General features: G+C 34.8%; 1 protein-coding gene across 1 annotated transcript in view; it reads right to left on the bottom strand.

Annotated features, from left to right (window-relative positions):
• The window catches only part of LOC120413615 (uncharacterized), a 67,495-nt gene that overhangs the window by 34,886 nt on the left and 16,640 nt on the right, over nt 1–15,969 (bottom strand). The window lies entirely within an intron of this gene.

Below are 15,969 nucleotides of genomic sequence, written 5' to 3'. Positions count from 1 at the left end.
AGTAGCGTTCGTTGGAACGCGGTTCCTGTGCCAACAGGTCTCCCAGACACGTGTCACGTGTTCCAGCCATGTCCTAGATGATGAAGCTCATCCAACCGTTATATTGACGCAAGAGGGAAGAGGCGCAACATGACGACAAAATCCGTTCGTTCAAGGTAAATTAATACTTTAATGATGTTTTCATTTTCCTGTAGCGGTGTTCTCGGTGCGCTTGGTAGAAAGGGTAATAAAAAGCTTTCTGATGGTGGCTTTTGCCATGGAAGACCCCTTTTACGAGGTGACTAAATAGACAGGTTAGAGGCTAATGGAATCGATGTCAGAGCACTATTGTATCATAGAAACCGTGTGTGTTGTTTGCTCGAAAGGGTGGCGATGATGATGATGTGATGGAATCACACCTGTTTGGTTGATTTTTACAGTTTGGCAAACAGCCATTAACTGTACGATAGATTCTACGAAAATAAAGACTCTCTTGGGCAAAAGTTCAACACAACAATACAGCTATAAAGTAAAATTAAGTATAATATAAAGATTTATTGCTATCAAATGTCCAGCCTTGTGAAACCAGACGGAGAAATTTAAATTAATTGCTTTCGGAGTCCTGGAGGGAGAGCTTTAAGACCAGCCCCCGTTTCAGGGAGGTAATTTAGAGCAAATAACTCAGATTATATGGCAAGTGCCTTGAAGTTCACTCTAGTACAAAGTTTGGACGTCTGCGCTCCACCTTAAATTGCCGTGACCGGTTGACTTTTTGTCTGAAAACAAAGTACAGAGTAAATGGTGCTGTTTCTTTCATTTTACCTATTTTATTCGCATTATGAATGTCAAGCTGGATAGTTCAACCAACTTTTTTTTGTGAATTAAAAACTTGTATTCTTTTTACTTGCCTTGTTCAAGGTAATTTTAATAATCCAACATGCTTGACTTTGCTTGATAGTTTCAATTATAATGTTTTACCTTTTTTTTCAAATGTTGGTCGTGATTTGGAAATTGTGAATTTGTTCTAAATTTTAAATAATTTCTAAAGATTACCAAATTTTACAAACCCAGAGAACCTGGACTAACCACAACAGAAAAGGGCAACATTACCATTCGTAGTATTTTAACCCTCCCTAGGGGCATGGCACAAACAAAAAAAAAAAACACTTTTGATGCACCGTTAAGTATGTATTGCCATGGCAATTTCAGCAAAAAAAAACTGCCCGTCGTTTGTTCTTATTATGGACAGCTGTTGCGAATGGACAGGCAAAATGTCAAGCACCAGCAGACTAGAACGAGACTACTTTTTTGTTGTGTTGAGTTAAGAGCGAGTTTTTCACCGATGTGAAACAGGTCGTATCGAGGTGCTCCGATTTGGATGAAACTTTCAGGGTTTGTTTGTCTATACATGAGATGAACTCATGCCAAATATGAGCCCTCTACGACAAAGGGAAGTGGGGTAAAACGGACTTTGAAGTTTGAGGTCCAAAAAATATGAAAAATCTTAAAATTGCTCGCATTTCCGTAAAACTTCATCAATTCCAACTCTCTTAGATGCATTCGAATGGTCTTTTGAAGCCCTTCAAAACGTGCTGGATTGGAAAGTGCTGCGTGCAGGATTGGTTTGACTTTTTCTCATAGCTTTTGCAAATTACTGTTAAAAATTGTTTTTTTTTAAACCTTAATAACTTTTCCCAACAGTCTCCAACACTATTATTTAGCATTTTGTCGGATTAAGGGTAAAACAGGTTTTCGCCTACTTGATACAGCATTTGACGTATTGAGCATAGGGTAAATAAGATCTATTTCTTTTTTTCAAAAATGTTTTATTTAATTATATTTTAAAGCAATATTACAACTCCAATACTTCTAACTTACGTGAAATTGTCCGAGGATTCCGAATAGGGGAAAGTGGGGCAAGTGTAACAAGCTAAGGAAATGCTCGTTATAACCCATTAAAAAGTTAAAGAATCTGTCGGATTTTATTATAATCATCTTATTCTAGGTCTTGACTAAGACTTTGTTAAAACAAGTTTTTAAAAAATCCTGTTTTTTAATGTGAAAAATTGATTTTAAAATTTTTATTTTCCGTACGTTCTACTCAACTAGTGGGGCAAGACGAACAACCCGTTGGGGCAAGAGGAACAATGCATGAAAAAACATGTTAATTTGCTAACAATTGAACTGTTATCACTTAGATACATCAGATTAGAATGTATTTGAATGGTTTCTTAATTTTTAGATTAAATAATAATATTTTACTAAAAATTTTATCGTTTTTACGAAAAAAAAAATACTACTTCGATGATAAATAGTAAATTTTAGTAATATCACTATACTTTGTATGAACAATTTTTTTTAACGATTGTTCATCAGTTCTTAAGTACTTTCATGTATTTATTTCCCAATAAAATATGTTCTTGCAGCAATTCGTAATTTTTCCATACTAAAAATCCATATGGTACACTTGCCCCACCTGAACAAGATTTTTTAAAAGCTCTCAACAAAAATAACCAAAAGTTAAATCATACTTTGTAATAGTGGCATGTCATTTGTAGGGACACTACTGATCTAGGAAAAATAGCATTTTGATAAAATGAGCCTTAAAACGAACCCTAAGCCTTATTTTGTACTTTCCAAATATTATAAGAAAACAAAGGTTTTGAAAAAAACTTCATTAAATCTTATGCCCCGTGGCGTTTACGTCATTTTGGCGGTTATGTGGTAGTAGAATAAGCTAATTGCATTGCTAGCAACAATTCCTCATACTGGAAATAATCAAAATTGTAAAAATTACGGCCGTAGGAGCGATTGTTCCTCTTGCCCCATATGGTCGTCTTGCCCCACCTTCCCCTATGACAAAATTTAGACCAAAAAGTGCCGTCTTCTCGGCATACAGGGAAAAAACTAACGTTGTAAAATGTTTGTTCTAGAAAAACCGTAAAACTATGAGAAAAACTGCAATTGGCCAAAAAGTTAATACCGTAGGCTTATAGTCCATGAAATTCCCTAACTTTTGACCTATGGGAGTATGGGTGTTGGAGGCTTTTTTTTCATAAAATTATTTTTATTAGGTCCTTTTCGGTACTGGGACCTGGTTAGGACCGAGTCGGCTTTTGTAATTACATTTGACTTAATAATTACAGAGGATCTTGTGTGGTGTTGGAGGCTGTTGGGAAAAGTTATTAAGGTTTTAAAAAAATCCATTTTTAACAGTAATTTGCAAAAGCTATGAGAAAAAGTCAAACCAATCCTGGATGTCTATAGCACATTTTGAAGGGCTTCAAAAGACCATTCGAATGCATCTAAGAGAGTTGGAATTGAGTAAGTTTTACGGAAATGCGAGCAGTTTTAAGATTTTTCATGTGTTTTGGACCTCAAACTTCAATGCCCGTTTTACCCCACTTCCCTTTGTCGTAGAGGGCTCATAATTGGCATGAGTTCATCTCATGCATAGACAAACAAACCCTGAAAGTTTCATCCAAATCGGAGCACCTCGATACGACCTCTAGAACAAACCGAGCAGAATCTACAAATACTGCCTCTTAAAAAGTTTTACGCTCTCTGTACGTGGCAGTACATACAAAATTAAAGGGTTTTACTTTGCAGTGCAGTTTAAAAAGAGAGCTCGGTTGCTGAACTTGATGAAGATAAATAATAAAACTTTCTCCATCATTTGCATTTGGGAAAATTGAAAAATCTGTATCTTTTGAAGGAATTTTTTGGTCGATCTGGGGTCTTCCGCAAAGTTGTAGATATGGATCAGGACTACACTGAAAAAATATGATACACGGTAAAAACAAGTTTGGTGATTTTTAATTTAACCTTTTGTCACTAAAGCTTGATTTGCAAAAAAAACACTATTTTTATTTTTTTTTATTTTCTGATTTGTTTTAGAGGACATCAAATGCCAACTTTTCAGAAATTTCCAGAATGGGCAAAAAATCTTTGACTGAGTTATGTTTTATTTAATCAATACTGGCTTAAAAAAATCGAAATATTGATCGCAAAAATTAATCAACTTCATTTTTTGGTGTAAAATTAAATTTGCAATCAAGAAGTACTTTAGCGAAATTTTGATAAAATGCACCGTTTTCTAGTTAAAGCCATTTTCAGGCTACTTTTTTTGAAAATAGTCGCAGTTATTCATTTTTTAAATTAGTTCCCATGTTTGCCCACTTTCGAAAAGTGAGTTTTTTGAAAAGCTGAGAAAATTCTCTATATTTTGCATTCTTGAACTTTGTTGGTACGACCCTTAGTTGCTGAGATATTGCCATGAAAAGATTTAAAAATAGGAAAATTGATGTTTTTCAAGTCAAACCTAAACAACCCACCATTTTCTAATGTCGATATCTCAGCAACTAATGGTCCGATTTTCAATGTTAAAACATAAAACATTTGTGAAATTTTCTGATCTTTTCGAAAAAAAATACTTTCAATTTGTTTAAATCAAGACTAACATTTTAAAAGTGCCAAACTTTCAATATTACGCCCTTTTGAAATGTAAGTCTTGATTTTAAATAATAAAAAGTTTTTTTTCAAAAAGATCAGAAAACTTCACGAATGTTTTATATTTTAACATTGAAAATTGGACCATTAGTTGCTGAGATATCGACATTAGAAAATGGTGGGTGGTTTGGGTTTGACTTAGAAAACATCAATTTTCTTTTTTTTTTTAATCTTTGCATGGCAATATCTCAGCAACTAAGGGTCGTATCAATAAAGTTCAAGAATGCAAAAAATAGAAAATTTTCTCAGCTTTTCAAAAATATTTTTTTCAAAAGTGGGCAAACATGGGCACTATTTTTAAAAATGAATAACTGCGACTATTTTCAAAAAAGTAGCCTGAAATGGCTATAACTTGAAAACGGTGCATTTTTACAAAATTTTACTAAAGTACTTTTTGATTGCAAATTCGATTTTACATCGAAAAATGAATTTGAGAAATTTTTTGTGACCAATATTTCGATTTTTTTCAATGTCAGTATTGATTCAAAAATTCATAACTCGGTCAAAGATTCTTTGCCCATTCTGGGAATTTATGAAAATTTGGCATTTGATGTCCTCTTTCAACATTTCAGAAATAAAAAAAATAAACATAGAAATAGAATAGACAACAAGTTGAATTAAAAATCACCAAATTTTTTGCTCAAGATTAATATTGTATTATGACGAAGTTACGAAGTTTTAAGTTAATTTTGAATCAGTATTTAAAACACGCTGCAAAGAACGAACTAAATGCTTAACACATCAACTCCCAAGCTCCCAATCTGGAATATTAAGTGTTAATGCAAGAAGAAAAATACAAAACAAGAGAAATAACGTTTTTAAAGCAAAACATATTCCAAATAAGTTTTAGTAACAAGGGAAAAATAATAAAACCCTAATAATATTTAGTCAGTGGATGGTTAATTGAGTTGCTCGCCGCAAATTGGCAAATTGGACTAATAATAACCATATGCGAATTGGTTATCACTGATATTCGTGAAAGCAGCAGAAGATTGATTGGTCTGGCCACAGTCAATGATGAATGGCACTGACTGCCGCCCTCGCTGATAATTATCTGACTCTTTCTCTCTTTCCGTAGTATATCTTCATATTGGCGCTTACGGAAAATATCGATAACCCACGTATGACTACAACCGAAGAGATTACTTGCGCAGCATTTCGCTGTTTGCATACACACCAAACATCAATATATGCAAATGTAACGGATTTTCCCTCATTTTCCGCGGTTAAGTACCGTTGAAGTTCGGCGAAACAGATAAGCTGTAGATAAGGGGGAAAGCTTCCCCCTACTTGGTGCATCTGGTTTGAACCGTACCCACCCTCGCACAACGCGCCGCTGATTGCACGTGGCGAGTACGGATGGGCTTTATTGTTTAACCTGCTTATGTTGCGGAAACTCCCGCGGGGGAGTTGATTTCGGAGAATTTTGAGCACCCATCCCTATTCCTTCCCTCAAATGGGCGCGATTTCAGCGAATTCGTTGAATAACATTTGCGCTGAGGAGCTCAAATCCAGAGCTTGAACAAAACAACGGATATTCCACATAAATGCAACAAGTTCCGAATCGGAGCGGGGCTTAAAATTTGCGGTTGGGCTTTGGCACCTTAATATTTGAAACGAATTTAATCTCTTGCTTTATTGAAATACAAATATTCCGATGAGTTAATTCTGTTTATGGCTTACATTTTCTGATTCCTGTTACTATACCAAATAAATATTCCCATTATTCTATCACCGCCATATTGGTCGCCATTTTGGAATACACATTCTCCAATCACTTTGGAGTTGTCCAGCTCAATAACTTATGCTCAGCGTTCCTAAAAAAATATTTTTGTTATCCGATGATATAAGCTACAAATTTGATGGTAAAATCACCTGCAAAATAATGCACTTCTGGAGTTTTTTTTTTAAAAGGTCCAATAAACCAGATTTCCAGTTTTTGCTTTTAGGGTGTTTTTGAAACCTCCTTGAGGCAGGGGTAAAAATACCCTTAAAGCAAAAACTGAAAATTTGGTTTATTGGACCTTTTTTTTTAAAAAAAAAACTCCAGACTTCACCATTCTGAAAAAAAATCATTTAAAAGTCACATTAGTCGTTGATTTTTTCAGCAAAAAAAAAAACCTGCGAAATTCAAAATCAGCACATACGGAGAGGACTGCGCCTTAGCACGCTCGGCTACCCAGGCTGTTGAAGAGTAGAAAGGAATTTGAACATGACATTTCGATTAAAGGTACTACTGTGTTCCATACTGTTGGGCTACATATTTCTGCCTGTTACATTTCATAAAATGATGCAACATTTATTCTGCCTTCAGGCCTTTTATACGAAGCTGAATTTTTTTTTTTAAACATCATCCCGGTACGAGAATCGAACTCACGACCTCTGGATTGGAAACCCAGCACGCCGCTAGTCGAAACCCATCCTCTACTGGCCAGTATTCCCAGTGAGCATATTTACTCTTTTAAGGGATCTGACTTTGCCGAGCCAGACAGGAATCGAACCCATCCCCAAGTAGCACTCATAACTTGTCGTCTGTTGAATAATAGTTAGACAACTGTTTTTGATCAACATACGAGAAAAAATTTCAACGTTAGTTAAATAACAGTTTGTTTCACTACTTGTATAACTGACTTATGTAACTCTTGAGATTTGTGCCACACAAGTATTAAAACACAGTCAACTTCACTCTTTTCCAACTTTAACACACAACATAGGGAATATGCACTCGCTCCTAACTCCATCCAATTCGCTAATTTTCACTATTTAAACAATTTATTTTGGAACAATTTTGATAGAAACTTGCTTGCTCACTTCCTATTGGGCTATTTATCCCTTTATTTCACTTGAAAACACTTTTTATGAGCGGTAATTGAACGTCTAAGTGCTGATATGCCAAGATGCTGTTCTCTCATCTGCAAAATTTTACTCGAAAACAGTTTGTTGAATAAAAACAATATTGCACTGTTTGTTTCACTGCTTATCTAACATTGCCATGTGACGGCATCTTCTAAAAAATGGGCGTGGCCAACCATTCTATAAATAACCTTAGGTTTTCTCACTTTGTTACACAAATGTTATCGGAGAATAGATTATATAACTGATGCTCAACATACATATTCAACTTGACATTGCGTGTTGTTAGGTGGTGTAAATTTGTACATGAGGAATTTAGAGTTTCCAAAATGTTTATGTATTGAAGATTGCAATAATTATGATTGTTGACCGATTCATTTGTGAACATATCGCTGGTAAAAGCTACAAAAATTATCAGCTAATAGAGTTTATGATAGAGAAAACAACAAATCAAAATCATACCGATTTTCAATATTACTTTGTGGTATGGTAATCGAAATGACAGTTGAAACGGTTTGTTATAACAAAGTTATATAGTGGAGTTATAAAAACTGATTTGAAACAAACTTATATAACTTCAATTCCAATGACAGCCTTCGTTGGAGTTAAGTTCTTTAGCTAACCAAACAGACAGCAGCCTTCTTATTGACACTTGGGCCAGCTTGTTTACTATGAAGCCTCGTGGAGAGATGTGGAAGCGCGCCGGGACCTGCCGTGGAGATAACAACAAATCGTCGAAGTCATCGGATCGAATCTTGGGACAGAGGAAGTTCATCAAAAAAGGAAAATCTAAAAGTTCGCCATGCAGGGAATTTCACACTAATCACATGCGCGCCATGATTGTTTATCTTTTTTAAAATTCAATTTCGAATTATTTTAAATGAATCTTGCAGAAACAAGCGTACTTTTTTATTAGCTTCGTCGTTGATTGAAATTCTAATAAGAAACGTTTGTTTACATGTAAGTTAGTTGACGGTTAGATAGCTGTTTTCAATCTAACTTTCCTTTCCAGTGTGCGCTTTTTATTTGACAGCACAGCCGTAAACCACGCCCCCTTTTTCGTTGAATCTCTTGTTAGATGGCACAGTGTTGTCAAATACATTTGTACAACTAACTCTGATAACTTGCATCTTTTTCTGACAAGTTATACAACAAAAAAAAAGTGCGCTTTTTCCAGTTCACAGAAGTTGTAGAACAAGTTGTGGTAACGAGGCGGATTGGTTATACAACCAGTTAGGAAATACGTTTATCTGACAAAGTGTGTTGCTTGGGATCACCTTCCGCTTACAAGGCGAAACCCGTAACCTCACGGCCACGGAAGCTCGGCATAAGCTTCTTGTATTTGGTTTCGTGATCAAGGGTTCTATAATCGAGTCTGAATTTTATGCTCGTACCCTGTGGAAAATACTGTTTAAAAATAAGCTAGTAATAAAACAGCTTTAAATCGATTGAAAAACAAACGCTTGCCAATCGAAAGGGCACAAGTCAGGATTCGGGTAGATGTCACAAGCTGGGAAAATACATTGTATTCCCAGTGTTAAGCATGAAAACTTTGTAGTGCCACAAATCCTCTCCCTCTGGTTGTCCTCAGTGCTGCGCCATAGAACGGAAACTTACGATTGGGTGACGATGGTTTTAGAACTTCCCTCAAGATCCAACATCAGACAAACAATCTCGATGCATGTTTTCATCAGCATTCATCGAGCCAGCCAGCAGCATGAAATAATGCAGTTGGCAGGATGTAATCGATTCGGCATTGCTTCCAGTCCGGGGGGATGATTCTTGGGAAAATGTTTAAAGTTATTCGATATCGGTCGGAATGATGGTTCGGACGGATGATTGCGATGCAAAAACAGCAATGATATTGTTTTTTTCTTAGAAAAAGAAAGAGCATCGTGCGTCTTGAGCAAAGAACACACAACTTTGCTGGGAGCGTGGGAGGGAGTGCTTGAAAGTTCACCAGTTTCATTTGTTACGACGAATTTCGCAGAATTTTTGCCCACTCTTTTCTCTTATTGTAATATGGGTTGTTTCATAACATTTCTTAGTACTAGTTATTTTATAAACTCTTTTTGTATAAAAGTTTTCACAAATAATAAGTGACTTACAAATATCACGCCTATAAGCAATAAAGGTAGAACAAAGATCGCAAAAAATTTAAGCAAAGTTAATATATTTTTGAGTGACAAAACAAAACAAAAAACGACAAATTTCAAAATGGTTCTAGTCAAGGTTCTAGTGGGTTTTGTTGAACAGGACACACGACACAATCACTCCCCTTTTCCATCAGAAAGAGTCAGTCTTCTCGAGCCTCATGAGATATTTCATTTGCTTGATTTACTTTAAGCCACGTCCTCATCTGCCTTCAGCACCCACTTATCAACATTAGACAAATATTCATTCATTCATAACATTTGCCTGATCATCCAGGCAGCAGTGATTCATACGCAATTTTCGTCCTTTTTTTGTTGCTTCACGTCAGCCCGGCCGGATGGGTTGGTTCGTTTTGAACATCGAAGATTTTTCCCCTGGAGGGAAAAACCCCTTCGCCGAAGGTCGACCCAGCAGCATCCGTGGCGCGCAAGGAAAGAGTGTGCCAAAAATGGAAATGAGGCAAACAAACAAAAAATTGTGCTGACTTTGGGCTAGTCAACAACGCCGAACTTTTCGAGTGTTCGAGATACCGGGTAAACGACTTTCAAGAACCGTTTCGCGTTCTGAGCAATCCCCGAGAACAAACGTCATCCAACAACAGCCAAGGATGCTCCAGTAGCTGAAAAGGAGCAAAAAAAAACACACGTTGACAGGCAGTGGTGGCAGCATCCAGGCGCAATGTTCGAGACAGTCTCGAGGATTAAGTTGTATAGTAGATAAAGCAGCACCGACAACATAGTGAAGAAGCCGCAAAGGCTAGTGTGACTGGCACAGATTTTCGGGGAAAGTATCATGAATCACCCTCCACTTGAAGGTCTACCCACCGGAGATGTGTGGACAGAATTGGGAAGATACATATTTTCCTACGTTTCTTACGGGTGATCATGAACTAACCACGAAGTGCCTCTTTACGCACTGGGGCAACAACTGGTCGATGTGGAAGAGAAAATAATCTTTGCTTTCGGTTATGGTTGGGTTACTTTGAATGTATTGAAGTTCTTGTAGTAGATTTATTAGTTTATACGTAGGTTATTTTAAAGGTTATCAGTTAAGAAAAGTATTAAAAAAATGCTATGGACCAATTTCTTGAACAAAATTCAGCAGATTTATCAAAGTATTTTTTCAAGGATACTTGTCATGTTAAAATTTATTTTGAAGTTTTTGCCTTGCTCACCTTACTGAGGAAAGGCTATGAAATTACTCGAAAAATGAACTTCTAAATTTGACGTCCTAGATTCACCTTCACGTATACATATCGACTCAGAATCAAATTCTGAACAAATCACTGTGTATGTGTAGCGATGTTATCGAAAAATTGTCACTAGATTATCTCCGGACTGGCTTAACGGATTTTGACCGTTATGGTCTCATTCGATCCGTCTTGGGGTCCCATAAGCCACTATCTATAAATCGTGATGTTTTGTCCGAGTGCTTCAAAAGCTGTGCTAAAAAACCATTTAGACTAAGCCTTATCCCCGACCTCTCTTCGATTTCCGTGAAACTTTGCTCTAAGGTCTAATTTTGGTGCCTGCTCACGAATCCGGGTTCCATTCTTTGATAACTCGTGACGGAGGGGAGGTTTTTCGGAAATTTTACTAAGACACGTTTTTCGTTGATTTGTCATTCGAAACCGGGACTTTCGTGTAAAATTGGATGCGCGATTTGATGGCGTATTACAAATCCCGAAAAAAAGTATATTTTTTTATCAACAAAATAAAAATTAAAAAATAGTGCTGCCAATTCCCGTTATTTAACTGTTATCAACTGTCATAAATCGTGAATTATGTCTAGGATTAGTGATTTTTCACGGTCAAAAATTGCAAATTTCACGGGAACCTTAATTTCAAAACACCAAATTTCGCGGAACGTGAAAAATATTAAAATAACTATCTCAGAAGCTACTTTTCATGCTTATGTTTTCATGAAACTTAAAAAATCATAACTTTATTTGAACGTGACACTTAAAAAACCTATAGTATTTTTTTAAAAATTAATATTGAGCTGTTTTTTAATGTCTGACTAATATAGCTAAACAGTTTTCGCTGATTTGCTACTATTTTATCTTTTACATTTTATTGAATTTCATATCAAATCCAAATTCAACAAAACAATCTAACAATTAAAATAACTTTTTTTGCGACATTTTACCCAGTTGAATTTTTTTTTTTAGTTTTCATCTCACTTTTCAAAAACTAAATTTAAAATCAATAGGCAAATATAATTTAATCTGTAGCGAAATCTTCAAAATGTTATTAAAAATCCTAACAGAAAACAAGCATTTTTTTTTAATTTCTACGGGAGCCATTCACGCAAATAATCAAATATCGTAAAAAATAAACAGGTGAAACGTTTTTAAAAGGTGACTTTAAAGATAAAAAAAAGTAAATCGAAAAAAATAACAAATAAATATTTATTTAATATGGAATAAACCAAGCATGACTCTTTTAATTTCTTATAAAATTATATGTTTCAAAAATCAAATTAAATAATGATTAAATTGTTATTACGAGTCATGAAAATATTGCTAAATTATGCTGAATGATAATTTTTTTTTTAGATTATCTAGTAAATAGCAATCTATTTACTCAATATATTTCTTTACTCTGATGAAATTAAATTTTTCAATCTATTCTTTTTGCTCCTCCGGTCAAATCATTGACCGGAGGAAAAGGGAAATACAACTTTTTCCACTTGATGTTACTTTTACAAAAATATTTGCTAATAAGTGATTTCTAAAAAAAAATTAAAAAAAATATCACAATAAAATCAAATTTAACAAGTTTCGGTTGAAAAATACTGAACTTATAAAAACATGCGAGATTATATTTTTTTTCTTTTGCTGAATTTTGTTAACATCATTTAAGTTTTCGCTGGATTCACTTCTTAGTAAATGTTCTATCAATTTCATGTTTGAGGATTTGATAACAATTTTTCAAATGGTTCATATCACACTTTTCAATTGAAAACTAATAAAATTTACTTAAAAAGTCATTAAGGCCGTTGCAAACATTTTTCAAAGTTTATGTCGCCCCCCCCCCTCCCCCTTTAAAGTTGGCCTGAAAAATCAGGGGGCAAAAACAAATATTTTTTTGAAAAACTTCAAAATTTTAATGAAAATTAAAGTTTAACCAACTGAAAACCAGATAAAATGCATTTTCCCGCGTTTATAATCATATTTAGCATGTTTGAACAACATTTTAAATTTTCATGAAATACCAATGTACAGTCCCAAAATAAAAAATATTTTTTGGGGGAAAAAAAATCCGTCAATACCTCGATATTTTCAAAACTAATGATTGGAAAGCAACTGTACAGTATGGCCCATAAAAAATGCGACATTGTTATTAGGTGTAAATCGGGACTATTTTTACTATTTATGATGTATGTAGCATGTGAACATGTTAAATAGGTTCAAAACAAACAATCAATGCCTTTAAAACCATTCCCTTAGCATTAAATAAGTTATAATTTTCCAATTTGCTCTACGCCCAGGCCATATAAAGAAAAACATACTTTTTTCATGTTGGTCGATCTGGATAGCCTATTATGGTATTTTTATGGACTAAAAAGTATACAGCCTCCAAGGTTACTGTTTTTGAGAGTTGTAAGAGTTAGTTCCACCGAATTTTACGCCTGTAATTTACACCTGAATTTTACACCTGTAAAAAGCATTTTAAAACACTTTTTTCATCGAAATGTTGAAACCTTGGCTTGTAATTTCAATTTTTATATTTTTTTATTTTTTTTGAAAACTATTTGCAACGGCCCAATGAATGAAACATTGATTATGTTATTATTCCAAAGAATTGTTTGAGAAAATTGACAAATTTAGGGATTTCACGGAAATCTTCAAATTTCACGAATTTCACGCTGTCCGCGAAATCGTGAAAATTTACTAACCCCTAATTATGTCATTGTATGGGAAATTTAATGTACTTTTCGAATCTGAAATAAACCAGAGATGTTATTTTTTATTTAGAACAACGTTTTTCACGCGTTTTTCTGTTATTTTGCAAGGTTATTTTTAAGAGTATAACTATGTTCTTCAAAGTTATAGAGCATACAAAAACAAAACATTTGAAACAAAATTTTATGTAATCTGCACGAGTTATCGGAATTTTACAAAAAAGTTTTTGAAACAGTGATGATTTTGAAAAAAATGATCAGTTTTTAGAAGTTTTACCACTAAAACTCAATCGTGAGCTTTTCAAAGCATTTATTTTTTGAAAGCTTAGCCATTTTTAAGGAGGTTTTTTTTCAGAAAAAAATGTTTTTGTGGTGAACGTCTGGTTTATTTCTTTATTTTAGAAAAATCTCGACATACAAGCAGTGAACGAGCCAAAACAATCGTCCAAAGAGTCATTCTTAGGAAAAATGTGCTAAACTTTCTGCTGGAAAAAATGGTTAAAATCTTTACTTTGTCAATCAACTTTTTTTTGTAAAATTCCGATAATTCGTGATGATTACATAAAAACCCTTATGTTTTTGTATCATTCGATTCGAAAAGCACAAAAAGAAAAGTCGTCACGAGCTTTCGAAAAATGGACCCCGGCTTCGTGTTCAGGGACCAAAATTATCCCTTAGAGCAAAGTTTCACGAAAATCAAAGAGAGGTCGGTGCAACAATTTCCTATTTCGTGTGAGTTGGCGGAAAACTGCCAACATTTTAATGACCTTCTGGCAACCCTGCAAAAGATATGGTCTCTTCAGTGGCATTAATGGCGTTTGATGTGTTTTTATCATTTGCATTAAACTTTGTCGATACAAATTGGACAGCTGTCTATACAAAAAAATGGTATCTAACTCTGTAACTTTGAAAAAAACACTCGATTAAAAAAATTTGAAAAAATATTTCTGATTTGTCGGGAAGTTTCGCGGCACTCATTGGAAAATTTCATGAAATCAATTGTATCAAAAACCAATACGTTTTTTTTTGGTTTCTGAGTTGATCAGACATCAAACATCAAACTAAATCGAGGAAACACACAATTCTCTGAAAATCCTAATCAAAAGTGTTTTCCGGTGAAAACTTGTGCGGAAAAAATCATAATTTTTGCCTACTAGGGAAACAGCATCTAATTCCAGCGTGCCTCTAATGTTGGCAGGTCAGAACTTTGACATTCAATTAAAGCTAATTAAAAGCGTTTTCAACTGAAATCGAGTGATAAATAGCTCAATGAGAAGAGAGCAAGCAAGTTTCTATCAAAAGTTTTGCAAAACTAGTTGTTTGAATAGTGAATATCAGCAAATTTGATGGAGTTAGGAGTGAGTGCTTAACCTGCCAAACATACGAGAATTTCCCCTGTTTTGCTTAAAACACAGCAAAAAATTGTGTAAATTTGGTAGGTGTAATTTTGAAAGGCTGGATATAACCTCTTTTATTATGTAATTTAACCTCAATTTAGACTGAAAAGCGACATTACACCAGAATAGTGGTAAAATTACACATTTTCAGAGGTAAAGTTACACATTTTTTCTGACATATTGACAATATTACCATGATTTTTTTTCTGTGAAGTAAAAAGCAATCTGAGAGTGTGTGCGAGCAACCTGGAGCTAACCTTTCTGAAGTGACGTGGTCCAGAGCCACTTCACAGAAAGTTTGAATGTGGCGGATTCAGAATAATAAATTGACTCACAATTGCACAAGTAAACAAAAAAGGACTACAAATGAAACCCTTACCCTCGTTAACTTAATTACAAAATGAACCATTCAAATCACCTACGATAAAACATCAACACATCGAGCTTATCTATATTGCTTCTCCCATCAATATTTGAAAATCAAATTCAATAATATTATGCCTCAATGGTCTCTACACTCAAAATCAGAGACGCGTGCCGGCTCGTGATTTGTTTACGATTGAATATTCCTAAATATAAACCGACTGCCATCGAAGTTAGGTCACAAACAAACAAACCGAGCGCAAAACGTCGAATATCATCACTTTTTTTTGCGACTTTTTGTTCCAAGGAACAGGGGGAAATGTTTGGTTAGGGTGGAGGCGCACGGTGTCGTCACTCTTGGTGGTGGTGTTTATATTTATGTTGCCAAAGCTTATCACCATCTTTTGAAGCCATCGCCATCGACGAAAGGGTGACACACTTTGTGAAAAAGCTTGAGAAGGATTTTAATTTAATTAGTTACTTGTTTAGCAAGTTATTGGAAAAGCTTAATTAGTTCAAAGCTAAGTTATCTTCATCGTCACAGACCATTTTGAATTGTTTCTCTCGATTGTGATGAGGTGAATGGATGAAAGACTGAATGGAAGAAGGACGACTTTTTTTTATCGTCCCCGATGTTCCTTGCCATTGTTACTCTGTTTTGTTTGGACGTGAGTGTGTGTGTGGCAACTGGCAAGCTCCTGGAAGTTTAGGTTTCTGATTTTGCGTCGTTTTTCTTGGAGACTTGCTTGGGTGGCAAAATGTTCCTGTTCGCGTTCATTCAGAAATTTGCCGCAAAGTTTCGAGCTTG

The sequence above is a fragment of the Culex pipiens genome, chromosome 2 (assembly GCF_016801865.2).
Source record: "Culex pipiens pallens isolate TS chromosome 2, TS_CPP_V2, whole genome shotgun sequence".
Lineage (NCBI taxonomy): Eukaryota > Metazoa > Arthropoda > Insecta > Diptera > Culicidae > Culex > Culex pipiens.
The sequence above is the reverse complement of the archived record's forward strand: the minus strand, read 5'-3'. Positions and strand labels throughout refer to the sequence as shown.